The 18,166-nt window shown below is 36.3% G+C and overlaps 1 protein-coding gene across 1 annotated transcript in view; it reads right to left on the reverse strand.

Annotated features, from left to right (window-relative positions):
• LOC134793647 (uncharacterized) overlaps positions 1 to 16,771 on the reverse strand; it is a 39,754-nt gene extending 22,983 nt beyond the window's left edge. The window contains exon 1 of the mRNA XM_063765283.1: positions 16,465 to 16,771. The gene's annotated coding sequence lies outside the window, so the exon portion shown is untranslated. The remainder of the gene's footprint in view (positions 1 to 16,464) is intronic.
• Between the last annotated feature and the right edge of the window lie 1,395 nt (positions 16,772 to 18,166).

The raw sequence follows: 18,166 nt of genomic DNA on the forward strand, positions 1-18,166 counted from the left end.
ACCGTATTAATACCAAGATAAGATTAATTTGTGTTCAATTATTTTTTAGTAAATCATTCTCAGCGCTCGTTAATTTATTTAGAGGTCATTTTACTCGTAAATAAATATATTGCATCCCTCATTTTAAAGCAACACATTCAAAAACCATTCCAAGTTAACCTATAAACCATAAAAAACAAATTGCTAGCACGGTTAATGCCGCCAAAGAATAGCGAACTGTTTTCAATGGCAATAAAAGTAAAAAGATCTTTTCATTAAACGTATTGTGGACGTGTAGGATTTATCGCCTCGCGAGACACTCCATTCACGTTGCGTTTTGTTGTCTCGAGATCGATTGGCTCCGAATAAAATACATTCGCCGTTCGCCAATTGAATGGCGTACCCCGGTGCTATGTTTCAGGGAAGCGACACTTTTTCAGGCAGCGAGAGGACTAATGGGCCGCGCTAGCCCCGACTTTCAATAAATGCTCCGCGCTGTCCCCACGCTAATCTATTCCCCCTCCCGAAATTATGTCTGAACTTCCTTTTTTTCAGTGATTTAAAGAAATGCGATTTGAATTTAGATTTACATTGTTTTGCTTTCGCTTGTATTATTGCGAATTACGTCTATGTTCTTTTATAATGTAAACGGTTGTAAGTATCGCCTTTGTACAAAGCGCAATAAAGCAATCCAAGAAAGAACAATGTTTTTAATTCACGATCGTTTTTGAACTTTAATTGTTTGTAGTTTGTTTTAACGCGGGAGAAAAAAATGCTTTTATTGAAAATTATTTCATTATAATGTAAGCAAAAAATATATTTGAATACAAAATAAATAATTATAATGAAAGAGTCTTCACACTCTTCACTCAGTAACTTATTTGAACCCGGGACCATCAGCTTCATAGGGGTCATTACACTACCCACTAGACCAGACAGGTCCAAATAGATGGGTATTTCATAAGGCAACAAATACCCATAGATTAATGTTTTATTACTAACGTAGGTATACACGGTGTAACATGAGGAAACCGAATAATTTTAACAGCGTATTCCTGATCATATTTAGAAACAAAAATGTCCTATAAACTTTTTTGAAATTCGCCGAGTTTCAGAGATAATATTAATTTAAAAAAATACAAGTTTTTATTGATACATAGTGTAAAAGGCCTTTTTGATGGTGATGTTGCTGCTATGGGACGTGGTCTAAATATCCTTATTGATAGATGTCAAAAAGTGACAAGTAACACTTTGCAAAAAGTAAGTTTTACAAAAAAACATGTAAAAGTGTGTTAAGTGACAAGTTTACCAATAACATTTATTTTTTATGTACAAATACATTCAAAAAATTGAAAAAACAAAACAAAAAAAAAATTTTTTTTGGCGAAATTGACCTAAACTCATATTACAGTTTTTCCTTCTTTTGACCTCAGAAAGGCGTGGTTAAAACTATTCGGTTTCCTCATGTTACACCGTGTATACATATAACATAAAAAAATATTACATGTATATTCATCTTTGATACACAAGGCAATACCCGTAACAGCTTAGCTCAGCCCATGCTCAGCCACATTTACTCGTATATCACGTTGTGTTAGAAATTGGCAACACACTTTACCCTCATTATAGTTTACCGTATTAACGCTACCCCGCGATGTGCTAGTAAGTTTCCATTACGGCAAAGTTGTAAGTAAGCACCTGAGCCACCTAGATCCTGCGTTGTGGCGCGGTACAGCAAATACCCGAGTGGGGCGTCGTTGTTTGGCAAGCTGTCTAACTAATTGCCGCTCTACCAGCATGCTTCGCTCTATCGCGTGCGGTGGTAAGTGAAAAGCGATTTACAATTTTACCGTTTTTTTATTAACTAAAAAAAATACACTGCTATACACATAATACTTGTATTAACATTGTTCAAACACATCACTTAAAATTAGGTAAGTTTACACGCATGTAACGTAGCGAAGCGTTCTTGTTTGGCAAGCTGTCTAAGTAATTGCCCAGCCACCAGTAACTCGGCGATTACGGCTGTAAGTGAAAAGCGATTATAATTTTATGTTACAAGAATCTTGAGTTTCATTATCAGAATAGAGGTAGGTACTTGTTGTTATCAGTGGTTTTTGGAATTTAGGATGTGGGTACCATAAATAATATATATATGTAAATCCATAAGGCAATCAGAGTACATACCTACTCATACCGACAATTAACATGCCTTTAAATACCCAAGTGTTACTTTCTTTTTCAACAGTTCTGGAATGCTGGTATATGAACCTAAAAAGTAGTACAATTGTAGATTATGTATGAAAATGTATGTACACGCAGCTGCATAATTGCATACCTACTATGAATGGAATTTTGCAGCTCGTTGTACCATCACGCTCCGCGATGTTACGCCATTTAGGGTCCTAGCTAAATTGGTTGTTCCATACTTACGATATAGAATGTCCAATTTTGCTAGAACACTAAATGGCGCAACAAGGAGGGTGACTGTACATTAAATATAAATAAATTAGTAGTAGAAGCTGGTTATTTACATGTTTACTGGACTTATTTTATTATTTATATTACTTACATGTGTATTGTTTAAAAAAAACATAATTTCCTAACCAACATTAAGTTATCTGCTTATTACTTACGCCAGCGCACCCGGGGCCCAGCTTGCTGCATTTGAAAGTTGTGTGAAGGAGTTAACAGATCTCGAACAGGTGCTCCCAGCCTCGATCGCACAACGTATGGTGGCTATAGTATTCTAAACTTTACCAGTTGCCACTTTGCAGATCGCTCACGTACTCGCGCCGTTGCAGGCAAAGATGTTTCTACATTGTCTTGCCACGTAACTTTATTTGTTACGTAACTACGTGTGATGTGAGCTATTGTTAGTTATATTATACAGTAAGAACCTGTACCTATAATAACAGATACATTACAGGTGGATACCTTGTAACAAGAGTTTAAAGGCAGCAGCATAAATAAAACATAACACGTATTAATATTCTCTTTTTGAAATTAACCCTGGTATATTTCACTTTCATAAACACATTTAACAATGGTCTGCTGAAGAATATAAGTTGCGAATATATGTACCTGTTTAGATATATAAGTATATGTTTATATACGCTGTCATTAAAATATCCTTATTTTAATAGCTACTGCTCTAGATCTACTTACTTCTCAATACATATCATAGTGGTTTTTATTTTTTCTTAAAAAATGTTTCGCCTTTAACTTTGGTCAATAGGTCAATTCGAACGTACACTGACATCACACTGATGTCTGAATGATGAATTAATCGATCTTACTATAACAGAATGACATCATTTAGATGTAATTTTGATGTCAGTGTATCTACCCATACAACCATTTCCAGTCGCCGTTACGACGCGGTGTTGACACATCTTGTGTCGACACCGTCTGTTTCGGTCACAATTCCAGTCGCAGAGTCGTCGCCGTGTCGACACAGTTACCAGAAATGGGGAAGGGTCGACACATGACACAAAGTGACATAAAGTGTGGTCGCCGTGTGCACACATTGTTTCGGGTTTGCGACTACTTTATGCCAAAATCATTCGTTCATTCGTTCATTTTGTTCCTGTCAAATGGAAACTGTCAGATGGAAAAATACTTAAATAAAAATAAGTGACATTAATACGCCATCTCTAAAACGGATTACAAGACGTAATTATATATTGTTTGCATTTATATTACAATAGGACTTAAATTATTATGGGGAATTAAACTGCTCGAGTGATTTGATAAACTAAGTGTAATATAATCAACGCGCCACCACATTGTTTTAGTTTAGCCGGAAATGAAATTGTTTACTTCTCAGTGCCTGTGTTCATAACTATATTATTTGAAGCATTTTTAGTACTTCGATGCGTATACTATACTTAAATAACAGAAATAACGCTTTACATACTACGAAACTTGTTAATTATGATGTATAAATATGGTTTAAGGCTGAGAAATATTGCAGTCACAAAGTAGTTGCAATGTTTCGACTTTGTGTCGACTCTGCGTTGACACATGACACGCGCTGTCAAAAGTAATAACAAAGTTACTGGTATGTTACTGGATTTGCAAAATGGCTCCTTGTGTTGATTTGTTTTCAGATATTCTCAAAGTGTAAAAATGCCGTGGTCAGAGATGGGCATTAATCGATTAACTGTTTATTCGACTAATTAATGGAATAAAAAAAGTTAATTCTCAAATTTTAATCGCGATTAGTTTAGTCGACCTAACATAGATTGAAATTGAATTAATCTGAATATTAATCGAATAAATTATCGATTAAATCTCGATTGAAAGTTGACAGGGGGCCATTTTTGTACGTAAAAATAATAGAAATGTCTTGCATGCAGATGGTAGCAAAACACTTTGTCATAAAAGTCGAGATGGGTGTCGATATATAGGTTTTAGGGAGTGCCGATTTCGAAAATAATGACCATTTTGGAATCCGAAATGGCGGCCATGCACTGTGTCATAAAAGTCGTCATGGATGTCGTTTTATACGTTTTAGGGGGCCCCAATTTTGAAAATGATGACCATTTTGGAATCCAAAATGGCGGCCATGCACTATGCCATAAAAGTCGTCATGGGTGTCGTTTTATAGGTTTTAGGGGGCGCAGATTTCGAAAATGATGACCATTTTGGATTCCAAGATGGCGGCCATGCACTATGTCATAAAAGTCGTCATGGATGTCGTTTTATAGGTTTTAGGGGGCCCCGATTTAGAAAATGATGACCATTTTGAAATCCAAAATGGCGGCCATGCACTATGTCATAAAAGTCGTCATGGGTGTCGTTTTATAGGTTTTGGGTGGCGCAGATTTAGAAAATGATAACCATTTTGGATTCCAAAATGGCGGCCATGCACTATGTCATAAAAGTCGTCATGGGTGTCGTTTTATAGGTTTTAGGGGTCGCAGATTTCGAAAATGATGACCATTTTGGATTCTAAGATGGCGGCCATGCACTATGTCATAAAAGTCGTCATGTATGTCGTTTTATAGGTTTTAGGGGGCCCCGCTTTCGAAAATGATGACCATTTTGGAATCCAAAATGGCGGCCATGCACTATGTCATAAAAGTCGTCATGGGTATCGTTTTATAGGTTTTAGGGGGCGCAGATTTCGAAAATGATGACTATTTTGGATTCCAAGATGGCGGCCATGCACTATGTCATAAAAGTCGTCATGGATGTTGTTTTATAGGTTTTAACGGGGCGCAGATTTCGAAAATGATAACATTTTCAATTTCAAAATGGCGGCAATGCACTATGTCATAAAAGTCGTCATGGATATCGTTTTATAGGTTTTAGGGGGCGCAGATTTCGTAAATGATGACTATTTTGGATTCCACTTTTATGACAAAATACGTAGCCGCCATCTTGGATTATAAAATGATCATCGTTTTCGAATTCTGCACTCCCTAAAACCTATAAATCGACATCCGTGACGACGCAAGTTATCTTTATTTTCAGATCTAACAAATTTTTACAGAATACAAAGGACAAAAAAGAAGCGAGGAGGTAATGAAACAAGCAAAAATACAGATGATTCCTCGACGCAATTGGGTGATTCTTAAATTGTGTCCAGATTTTTTTTGTCATAAAAGTTTTTATTTTTCACATATTACTCTCACAAGTTCCGTAACATTTCGACCTTGTAATTTTTTAAGTAAATGTTTTTGTTTATCTATGAGGATCTCACTAGAATAGTATAATCAAGGTATGTTTATATTTGATGAATGAAATAGTAACGCAAAAAAAAAATATTTGTGTCTTATATTCCTGCCGAAGACTTTTATTTTACCTTTTCCTTCTACACAAGTTTGGCCAAGTAATAAGAATTTAGGGCTCTCAATTTTATTTTGACTTCTACAACAGTAAAGCTACGAGGCCATGTTTGGTATCGTTTTCGTATAAATTCGCAGTACCAAATTATTAAAATAAACTCCTCTTCACGCTTAAACTGCTGAACAGTTTTAATTTAAATTTGGTACACATATATTTTGAGTCCCGAGACAGGATATAATAAGTTATCTCAAAATCATCCTTTAAAGGTGTGAAATGAGGTGTAGGGGGGAATTCAGAATTGACTTCTTGAAGTTAATACTGTTAAGTTTAGGTTTGAAGTCATGTTTTTTCATCATTTTTAACAAAATCAAAGATGTAGACCATCCCAAATTTCATATAAATCGGTTCAGCGGTTATTGATTTCCCGTACAAATTTCCACGCCACTTTTCACACCTTCAAAAGATGATTTTGGTTATAAGATTTATCCTATGTCCTGTTCCGGGACGCAAACTATTTCTATACCAAATTTCAACGAAATCGGTTCAGCGGTTAAGCGTCAAGAAGAGTTTCAAAAAAACCGGCCAAGTGCGAGTCGGACTCGCGTATTAAGGGTTCCGTACATTAAGTCCGACTCGCGCTTGACTGCACATTTCTAATAGGTTTTCCTGTCATCTATAGGTAAAGAACTATTTTGTGTATTCAGACGGACATACATACAGACGCACGAGTGATCCTATAAGGGTTCCGTTTTTTCCTTTTGAGGTACGGAACCCTAAAAAGATTTATTTTTATTTTGTGGAATGGTGTCAATGTGATATCTTAATGGATTCAGCACCCCAGATTTATACGAAAACGATACCAAACACGGCCTAGCACCTTCACTGATATAGATATATCAAGATAAAATTGAGAGCCCTAAATAAACTTTCAAGAGCGGATATCTCAAAAACTATTCAACATATCGAAAAAATTGACTGAATAAACTTGTAACAAATTAAATTAACTTTCATTTTGTATAAGTGGCCATGTCGCTGAGATGCATAGTTTCCGAGATATAATCGAAAAACGGGAAAATGGGACCTTCAAAGCCCCCTCTCACCCCCCCCGCTCAAGGGCTACGGCCGGGGACTTTTGATATGTTCACCTCCTAACTTGTCAAACCGAGTTACGGAGTCAAAAATTGTGTTCCGAGCATTTCCCTCTACAACTTTTGGAGCATTCGTTGCCTGACCTAAGTAGCTTATTGAATTTCTTTAAAAACTTTTCTGTAAAAGGTTGACGGGTGTTGGGTGTTTATATGGTTTCGGTCGATTATTATCATTTGCATTGCCCATGATGACTTACTAGAATTACGAGCACACGAGACACTAATAGTAGTTTGACAAACCTTGGTTTTCAAGAGGTATTTTATATTGACATTTGCTGTCACAAATTTGCTGTCAGATTTAGTCGCAAACCGCACGCAAAGTGCACACAAATGTGTCGACACCTTGTTACGGAAAAGTGTAGACACGGCGACGACACTTTGTTTCGAAACAATTCTAGACACATTGTGTGGACTCTGTTACGACACATCTGACATTTAGTTACCACTTTGTGATTCTGCGACTGGAATGGTTATATGGGTACGTTCGAATTGGCCTGCAAGTCAAGATACTGGTCAAGCTGATATATAACATTTTTGAATTCGCTACCTCTAAGCAATTCTAACAGTGTTCCAATTTAAGTTGGCTTGATTCTCAAATACAAGTAATTCAATATTTGCGTCAATTTCAGTTGGAAGGCGAGCCGCAAACAGTTCACAACTTACTTGTTACCTGCCCGTTACTGCACTCACTGCAGCGGGATTTACTTGAATCGATCGTGATTCAACACAGTTGTAACATAGACATGTTATATGTAGGAATGAAATGTTATCTAACCTATGAATATTGTAGAAACATCGCAGTAACCTAAAACTACGATTCCGATGGCGTTTTTAGGGGTTAGTGTGTCACGCCTTAAAGTGGTAACACACTATCGCACCGCACCAAGGTCATTGTGCGACGCACCCATAAGTAAGAGCGAGAAAGCGATATCGCTTTCTCGCTCTTACTTATCGGTGCGTCGCACAATGACCTTGGTGCGGTGCGATAGTGTGTTACGGCCATTAAACCCTACTCTCGTGTAGGTAATCATATAAATACCATAGATTTATGAAATACATGAGTAAAGATTAAGAAAAAATGTGACAGCTAAAGTAGATATCGCTGTACGGCTTCGTTCATTATGCGGTAACTCTATTGTCAGAAGATGATGTTTGGCAATTTAGAGTCAGGCCAAGAAAAGTCTGCAGCGAATTTGATAGCCCACGCAGTGCAAGTGTTATTTTAAACGTCAAACTTCTATGTCAAATCCACTGCAGACTTTTCTTGGTCCGACTCTATCATTAGACATAATTTAGCCGCCTTCGGTTGTCAAACTCCGGGGCACAATTTTCTCTTAAACTTTACACCACAATCTAAGGTAAGTAAATACGTAGGTGTCGTTTTCTAACACCAACCTGCATTTATTTTAATACAAGCCTTAATAGCCACGAATATCGACTTTCATTGATTAGTCTTATTAAGCAGGCCACTGACGAGCCTCCCAAATGGATGCCGTTACAATGGATTCATCCAAATGGACGGCATCCTAATATTAAACATTGTACGTTTTTGACATTCACGGACCGATTTTGGATTGCAGCCACGCTGTTTGGACTGTTGGAAGGCTCATCAGTGGCCACCTTTAAATCGCTCGCCGAGCAAGGGCCACATGTTGTCACGTGTCAGGCAGAGCAATGGCGGCCAGCGCTGACCCCTCTCCCCCGTCGATACGTCACTTGACACTTTACTTTATCACCCCCTCGTTTACACTTCAATGAACCTTCTGCGAAATTGCAGACAATATCTCAAGATTTAAGAGATAGGAAAACATGCGACTATTACAGGATCTCAACAATATTTCTAGAAGATAAGAGTATTTAAAGCGTCTGCGACGGGGTGTAGGCGTACGAAGTTTATTTGCTTAACCGCTTATACGCTGGAAAAAAGGAGGAAACGGGTTAAACAATGTGACAGTAAAATTTAGTGTTCTATTTATACGAGTATCCTAATTGGACTTGTTATATGTCACCGCTGGATGCGGGTGGCGCAAGACCAGTCATTGTGGCACTCTTTGGGGGAGGCCTATGTCCAGCAGTGGACGTGAACAAAGTAGCTACATACACAACATATATACTTAACGATTTAGCTTTGTTTTTTGTTTAGGAGCTTAGCAAAGTTTCATTAAATACAAAAGTGTTTTGTTGCGAATGATTGATATTAAATACTTAAGCGCACAGCCAAATTCATTTTTTCGGATGACTTTAAAAAAATACCGAGAATATGCCGAGTCAGGCTTACTCACTACTATAGGGTCTTGCAGCAGCTTCTATTTTCGATAGGTAGAGTAAAACCAATCTTATGCTGGAAACCACTCACACATTAAATATAATTTTGTTTTGTTTACACTTATGTATTTTAATCAGATGTTTTTTTATTTTTTAGTATTGTAAAATCTCTATGAGCTCAGAGATTTTACAATACTAAAAGATAAAAAAACATCTGATTAAAATACATAAGTGTACAATACAATCATTAAATGTAAAGTGAGGATAAGATGATACAAAAATAAATATAAAACAATTATTAATAATGAAATGGTTAATTAGAGAACGTAGTCTTTCACGTTATAAAACATCTTGTTAAGAATCACAGCATACTACCGTTTATCTACGAAATATTCAGACAAGTCGATTATCTTAAAAGTAAAATAAATATGTACTGTACGTACATTGAAATTGAATAGAAAACTTTTCAAGTTGCACGGTGCACCATATGTCCGATGTCAGCAATTCGACGGATAACTTTATTATATTACAAGTTTGCGTAACTCGAGCATCTTGACGTGGCCCGCGAAACTTTGTGACATGTTATACACGTCTCCGGAGTAAATTCGACTCCTGTCAACAAAACTATTTAACTATTTGTTTACTGTATGTTATTTCTATGTCTTTTTTCTTCTTGTCTGTTACCTCCCGTGATTCTTCTCACTTGATGGTCTCATCGGAAGATCAGCGCTGGAAGCCACCAGCAACATGCTGAGATGGGGCCATTTCGTGGCAATTTAATCTTATTTTGTGTTTTCTTTTATATAATGTATTGTACCGACTGTTTGTGCTTACGAATAAATCAATTCTAATTCTAATTCTAAAAGGAAATGTACTGTGAAAGGACGGTTACTTACTTTAAATAATCTTTAAATATAACTTTTGTCCCGTTAAGTTAACGGTATCGGTTAGCTTGAGACCGATTCGAACTTGGAAATTAATGTCGAATTGATGTCATTCGTTATGATTCTCCTGAGCATCTCATTCGTACTTATATTGCACCTTCAAAGTTTTAGATCGATACTATCGATTTTATTACATTGTTACTGACCGATTCGAACTTTAAGATACGTCAATTAATAGATTTAGAAACGATATGGATTAGATGTCTCAGTGCCAAAAGGGACGTTTTTGTTTGAAGAAACGTCATATTTGACACTGACATATCTAATCCATATCGTTTCTAGATCTATTAATTGACGTATCCTAAAGTTCGAATCGAACCGTGTTGTTTGACGTATGCGCATATTTTCATTAAAGTTACAAGTAAAGTAAATATTGGTGTGTGTACCTAATAAAAGATACGAGTGGTAAATATTTAATTAGTAAGATGTACCTACTTACAAAATATCTATAAATATTGTCAACGTTGCAAAAACAGAAAGGGTCAAAATATAGAATCTTGTATGATAGAAATTCTGAGAACCTTTCAAAGAGATTAATAAATGTATCAATATAATATCTCCATATTGATAACATGCGGGAAAAGTATTGAATGCTATGATATTACAAAGCTTGGATAGACGGGAAATTAATATTGGCGGTAGAGCTTACCGTTCCAATATGTAGGTACCTGATGGAATCGATTTATGAATAAACCAAGATCATTTATATTTACCTTTGCATACAGTTTCATTAAATTTTATTACATTTCGTTTGAGTATAAAAAAGCTCTAGATAAAACTAAATACAATTTTTCAATGAAGGTATTAACACTGGCCATTGACAGTGACCGTGCTAAAAACGAATTAAATAATAAAATCTGATATATTAGAAAAACTTTACAATAAGAGACATGTTTCCATATGTTTATATAGATATACTTATGTAATATAATTAAAGAGTAGCAGATGCTATACGGCCAATTTTGAAAACAACTGTTGTCCTTCGTAGTTGTCACACCCTTGTCCGGACGTGGTCTAAATATGATGTACAATGTACATATATATGATTGATACACATTTTATGACTCGTTCGCGTCCTTCCTGTAGACATTGGAAAGTTAAGAGAATTTTCGCGGTGCACCTTTGCAGGCGTGATACGTTTTTTCAGTGGTATTCTGCATTCGTTTGGGGCAAAGCAGCTGACATACAGACTATATTTGTCTTACAAAAGAGAACCATTGGTTCTATATATAACTTAAGAGCGCGTGAATGATTAAGAGAACTTTTCAAAGAAATAAATATTTTAACTGTAGCTGCCCAATACATATATGATAATATTATTTATGTTGTTAACAATCTAGACTCCTTCACTAAGAATTCTGATGTCCATAACTATAACACTAGAAATAAAAATAAGCTTGCTATCAGAAAGTTTCGTGTTCGTAAAGTACAAAAGTCATTCGTTGGGCAATGCATTCATTTTTATAACAAGTTACCTGAGGATGCTTTAAGATTACCCTTTCCAGCTCTTAAGAATTACTTAAAAAAGTCATTGATGTTGAAGGCTTATTACAGAGTCGAGGACTACTTGACAGACAAACATGCATGGTCCAAACCAGAAACTAATAAGAATAAGTAGCAATTAAAAGCATTGTATTATGTGTAGAGTTATAGGTGACACAGCTCAGGTAAGAAAGCACATCAAATTTTATGAAGGCATCTCATAACAATCAGTCAGATTCATATAATATGTATTCTCATTTCTTTATTGACTTTATTTTCTTTTCCTTTTGTATTTTGTCTCTTTTCCTGTTGAATTTGATATGTTTTCTGAAATAGCTACGCATTTGTATGATGTCATGTACATATTTTTTTTTTATCAAATTTTCATAAATTAATATACCTACTGCGTATAATTGCATGAATTCTATAGTAATTTAAACTGTATTTTTCTTATTTACTCGTAATGCATGTTAATTATAAGATCTAAGTAATACTCGTAATGTTTTGAAAAGTGTCCCGCCGAGTTTGTTGCCGGTCCCATATTGGGATACCCTCCTCCAGTTGAGGGGGGATTTAAATCTTCTCGAGGCAGAGGTGTAGGGTTGGAGCCGGTGTAGCTTTATTTGACGTTCATAAGCGAATTGTAATATGCCTACTTGAATAAACTATTTTTTTATCTTTATCTTTATCAGTAGTTGAGACTCAAATCACCACAACTTATAAAACAAAGCCCCCCGCCGCGTCTGTCTATTTGTGTGTATGTTCGCGATAAACTCGAAAACTACTGAACGGATTTTCATGCGGTTTTCTCCTATCAATAGAGTGAGTCTTGAGAAATGTTTAGGTATATAATTTATTAAGGTTTTGGTTAACCCGTGCGAAGCCGCGGCGGGTCGCTAGTAAGAAAACATAAATGTATTCTCGTCGCAAGGACTGTTACATTCTTTTGTCAGTTATCAACTACCCACACTATAGTCTGTATCTTTAGGTATTTAAAAAAGAGTAAACAAAATCTACCCTCAAACGGCTTCTTAAGCCAGTTGAGGGTAGATTAAAACATTACATGATCAAATAATGTAGGTTAAAGTCAGGTCGTTCAGTGACACATCCAGGTGGTTTTGTATTTGGTTGGTTAATCAATAAATGTTATAACTACCCGAAAATGTGCAAATTATTTGTTTACTTTTATTTAAGTACCTAAAGACAGTGGGGAGACACTCTTCACTTCGGTCGAACTCGGCTCCGTTCGGCTCAGCCCGAGCAATTATTAGGGTTGGAACCACTTGACGTCCTTTTGCGTGCACGACCACAAATAAGATAATCCCTTGAATTTTGAATAGTCGAAAGGGATAGTGCCATATATTAGAAAGGGATAGCATGATTCGACCCAGGCCGCGTAGCCAAGATGCCATACGCTTACGCTCCGTAGCGATCGAAACGCAACTGTCACTGTCGCACTAATATGGAAGAGTGACAGAGAGACATAAAGCTTTTCGTTGTCGAAGCGATAGCGATTGTAACCTTGGCTAGGCCGGCTGAACCGCTGTCAAACTTCGGGTTTGTAGGAAGTGTCCTTTCTGTACGGTAGTACTATTACTTATTCTGTGCTTAAGATACAGAGTATAGCTTCAGGTAAACACATAGCCTTGAGATAAACCTTGATATCCTCAGCTAATACTGTCACATGCCGTTCCCTCCAAGGACCACTAACATTTTCTCGTCAGCCATCATTGCGTCGGTATTGCCGCGCGGAGACTCGAGGGGACGTGACAATGGCGGCGGGACTCGAGTGCCGCTTTGTATGTAAAGTATCTATTATTGCTATTCAAATGTCAATCTAGATGTAATTGTGACACTTGCTGTTTTCGCTTGCGTTTGTTTTAGTGGGTTAATGGTGTAACTTAGTTTATATGGCGATGGTTATGGTAATTTGCTGTCAAATCATAATAGGGAATATTAGGCAAAGCTCTGCGTAGGTGGCACAACTAGCACATACAGTAAACAAACATCAATGACACATCATGCGTCACTACGTCAATCACATGGCCTACCGTGAAACACGACAATCGAAAGTTCGGTTTCTGCCTCTCTATATCACCCTTGCATATTCGAGCGATAAAGAGGCAGATAACTAAATTTCGATTTTCGCGTTTACCGGTAGGCCCTTGTTAACAAACCGCCTTGATGCATCAATGTCATATTTTATTGTCTGTCAAAAAACAGTTTAAGGTACAGTGTGTATAAGTTAGTCTATGAATTTACTAGTCAGTAGTGCTGCACTCTGGCGGCAGAACATTGCAGTAATATCCCCTATTGCGGTGAGGCCGGCGAGACTTGAATCTTTGTTCTTATAGTAAATATACAGGATGATTCATGAGACGTGAGCAGGACTAATCCTGCACACTCAGTAACTGATAATTGATCGATCACCGTCGCATTTAGGAGAAACAACAACACTTTTTAATTTATATTATTTAATTTTTTTTTCAAGTCTCTTCTTCTTTTTCTTCGTCGCGTTGTCCCGGCAATTTGCCACGGCTCATGGTCGCCTGGGGTCGGCTTGGCAACTAATCCCAAGAATTGGCGTAGGCACTAGTTTTTACGAAAGTGACTGCCATCTGACCTTTCAACCCAGAGGGTAAACTAGGCCTTATTGGGATTAGTCCGGTTTCGTCACAATGTTTTCCTTCACCGAAAATGAAATAATATTACGTACATAAGTTAAAAACTCATTGGTACGAGCTGGGGTTTGAACCCGCGACCTCTGGATTGCAAGTCGCACCCTCTTACCGCTAGGCCACCAGCGCTTCCGATTTAAAATTTGTTGGCTCCCTGCCATACTTACTTACGAATTTACAAGTGCGACAGAGAGGCAACACGTCGAACGTGGTTCGCGGTACGCTCTCTGGTTAGTGGGTGGATGACACACAGACCGAAACAAAGTACAGTCGCCATCAGATATATCGGAGCGGCCAAGGTGCTCACAAATATCGGAACACGCCTCTATTGTCAGGGCGTTAGAGCGCGTGTTCAGATATTGTGAACACCTTGGCCGCTCCGATATATCTGATGGCGACTGTACCTACATAGGTACTAAGTTGACATAAAAATAATTATAAGGCCTTAAAAGTATGAATTCGGATACTTATCTTCTTTTTAAATACATACATGTGTGAAATGTATCAACACACATAAACATATATACCGAAGTATATGGTATATATGTATATTGTGCATATTTTGATTAGATTTTACCACATTTTAATAAATAAATAATACAAACCTTTCTCTTTAACCTGTTTTTTTGTCATTAATATTCGTATTACTGCGTAATAATTTGTAGTTTATACGGGTAATAATACGACAATTTTCCTGTTATGAAGTGATTCGGGAAGCACTTATACAACTTTACGGAGTAATGATTTTGTACGATCGTAATATATTACATCCAATTTATTTATTCCAATTGGATATTGTTAATTTGTCAAAATAGAGTTGCGCGGTGAAGGCGCCCGCCCTAACTAGCCGAATCTAGAACTGACATTCAGTAGGTTGTGCGTATAACCATATTAGTGTAGTAAATAAAGGTAGTGGACCCCGCAGTAATTCCTCAGCCAGAAAAAACTTTACAGTATGATAAAGTATCAATAAATAAAAAGTATTGTGTAAATTTCCAAAGAATAATAATAATAGAATTAAAGTAAATACCTAAAGTCTTAAATCGTTAATATCCTTTTACGGAAAAATGCTCCGTTCAAACTTTCTTCACCAGACATATTCATGTAACGTATTGCAACAATATATGAAATATCAAAAAAATATCCCAGCAGAAATACCAGTATTAATAAAATAAAATTTTTTGGCGTGTCTTGGACCGGAAAATTGCTCAGTCTAATTTTTTCACTGGAATGCCATTTTATTGCCGTTTTATACCTACAAAATGAAAATCTAAAAATTTACCATTCTCAGTTTTTAATAGTTCTATAATAGATACATTTCGATACGCATTTTTTTTTTTTTTTTTTTTTACCCACTGCGCCAAATTATATTCTAAGATCATATAAGAAGAAAAAAATGACAGAGCAATTTTCCGATGAAAATGAGCGTCAAAAAAAGGAAGTATCATAAAAAAATATTCTCATGTTTGACAAAACTTTTAGATTTTTTTCTAGTATCACATACTGATACAAATAACTTATTTTGTAAAATAATTTTGGACTGAGGAATTACTCGGTTCAATATATAATCAGATTTGTGTTTTTACCCAACTTAGGAATGTTTTTTTTTTTGGATATTTATAATGTTAGTCTCGGCTCATACTATACAATAACCAAGCTAAATTTCATCGACTGAGAAATTAATGCATGGGTCTCCATACAACAACTTGCTTCATTTACTACACTATATTATATTCTCTTCAAAAGTATCATATCAAATGTTGGTATGTTTCGTTTACCTTTTTTGTATAGCTAATAATTGTTTAACTAAAAAAAAAAGTAAAAAAAAATTAAAAATATTTTTTAAATGTAAAATATATTTTTTTATTCGAATCTTGACGTAGAGAATGTAAAAAAAGGACATAACATGAAAAAATAAAGTCTAGTAATAGTATAGAAATTAAAGTTTATTTTCATTAACCAATGAATAAATTATTTAATTCTTATGTATCTAAAACAGTTATAACCTCCTAAGTCCCTGCGTACAATATTTTGTACATATTCCAAAGTCTGTTTTGAACTTTTATTATGTAACTAATGGTTCAAATTTCAAAAACAAAACAATTGCTTCTGGGTCTCAGGAGGATAATCATGTACGCTTTAAACTAGAACCAAGTATTACTACAAACTTACCATTCAATTTACATGCATCCAATTTAATCAAAATCAGAGTCTAAACACAAAAATATTTAGTTAACACTTTAATTCAGTCAGTTAACAAAACCACGGTGAAACTTGTGATCGTAGCGGCTACGGCGGCGTAGACACGCCTACGGCGTAGCGGACCGGCGCGGTCGGGCGTCTACGAGCAACTGAGCGCATCGCTCGCTCGCCGCTCGCGGTGCAAGCCCGGCGCGGACATTCTTTATTCCTTCAAACTGCACCCAATACTCACTCTTAATTGCTCATGCATTTGAAATGTGTACTTCATAAAATATTACCAACCTCACGCACACATATAAGTTTTCACTTAAAAACTGAAAAACATTTTTACTAGGCGACCTACCTCATACTATGGGCCCGATTCGGATTTTGAAATAGACATCTATTAGATATCTTTTAGACATCACCAAGATACGATAACGATATGTTTAAGATCTAACCTGTCAAATTTGACATTTGCGCGATTCTGGAGATACTCTTGAACGATTTCTACAGGATATGACTTAGAGATCCAATTGACATCCAATAGATATCTTACTCTATCTAACGTAAAAGTGACATTGGTTGCCCGAATTGTGCTGCAAAAGAGAACTAGTTGATATCTAAACTATAACGTATCTAGAATGGTTCTAGTAAGTGTCGTATCTTGTGAATATCTTGAAGTTCGAATACGGCAGTTAGTTTCAAACCTAACGGGCTATTTATTTTTTATTTGGGATACAGATACGATTTAAAAATGCTGTATTTGCTCCGCTTTGATCGCCATACATTAAAAAGGGTTTAGCTTTCACGTTAAATCGAAATTTATTTCCAGTGCGTTTTACAGAGCAAAGGTTTACCGACGCGGCTGTCAAGTAGGTACATGTTTAGTACCATACGGATAAAAATGGAGAAATTATATAAAGAATGCTACACATTTCTTTGAGCGAAACGGAACCACATGAAAAATAATATACCATTATGATATTAAAGAAAATCCCCGAAGCCACCGGTGGCTTTATGAAAGAATTTTATAATAAAGAGAAGAAAATTATTCAATTTTCCTTGAAAACAAAGACGGAGCCGAAAGAAATTCCGTTCCCACCTGAGGCTTGGGGCTAGTCGAATTTATTAGCATTCAAATGATTTATAACTAGCGAGCAGCAGCTGAATATTTTCTGATTCGTCTTAAATTAAATTCTTTCATTCCTTTGACTGGATTTCATTAAGGGTAGCGAAATGCCGAGGAGATGAAAAAGAGATAATCTTAGGGCGCGATGCGTGCGCGTGGCGCGCTTGTCCGCGAGGTGCGGGGGGGGGGGGGGGGAGGGGGGGACCTGCTCCAAACTTATTCACTTACTTGCTCTTAAGAGGATACACCGCGGCCGCGCGAAATCGCCTTTTCATACAAACGTAGTCCAATCACCTGCAATAATATGTTACACAACGAAGGCCGCAAAAATATCTGACACAAAAACAACATATGTATTTTTTAGGTATTTTCATTCATCAAAGAACTCGTTTACTGTGTAGTAAGCTTTCATTAGACAATACATTTTAAGCTTATCTATAAATTATAAATGAATATTTATTTAAAAGAATGCGATAGTACTACTTTTCTTGGCTTCGTCCTAGATGATCATTGTAGTTGGAAACAGCATGTTGACAAGGTTTGCTCTAAAATTAATCGGTT

This window comes from Cydia splendana, chromosome 9, assembly GCF_910591565.1.
Source record: "Cydia splendana chromosome 9, ilCydSple1.2, whole genome shotgun sequence".
NCBI lineage: Eukaryota > Metazoa > Arthropoda > Insecta > Lepidoptera > Tortricidae > Cydia > Cydia splendana.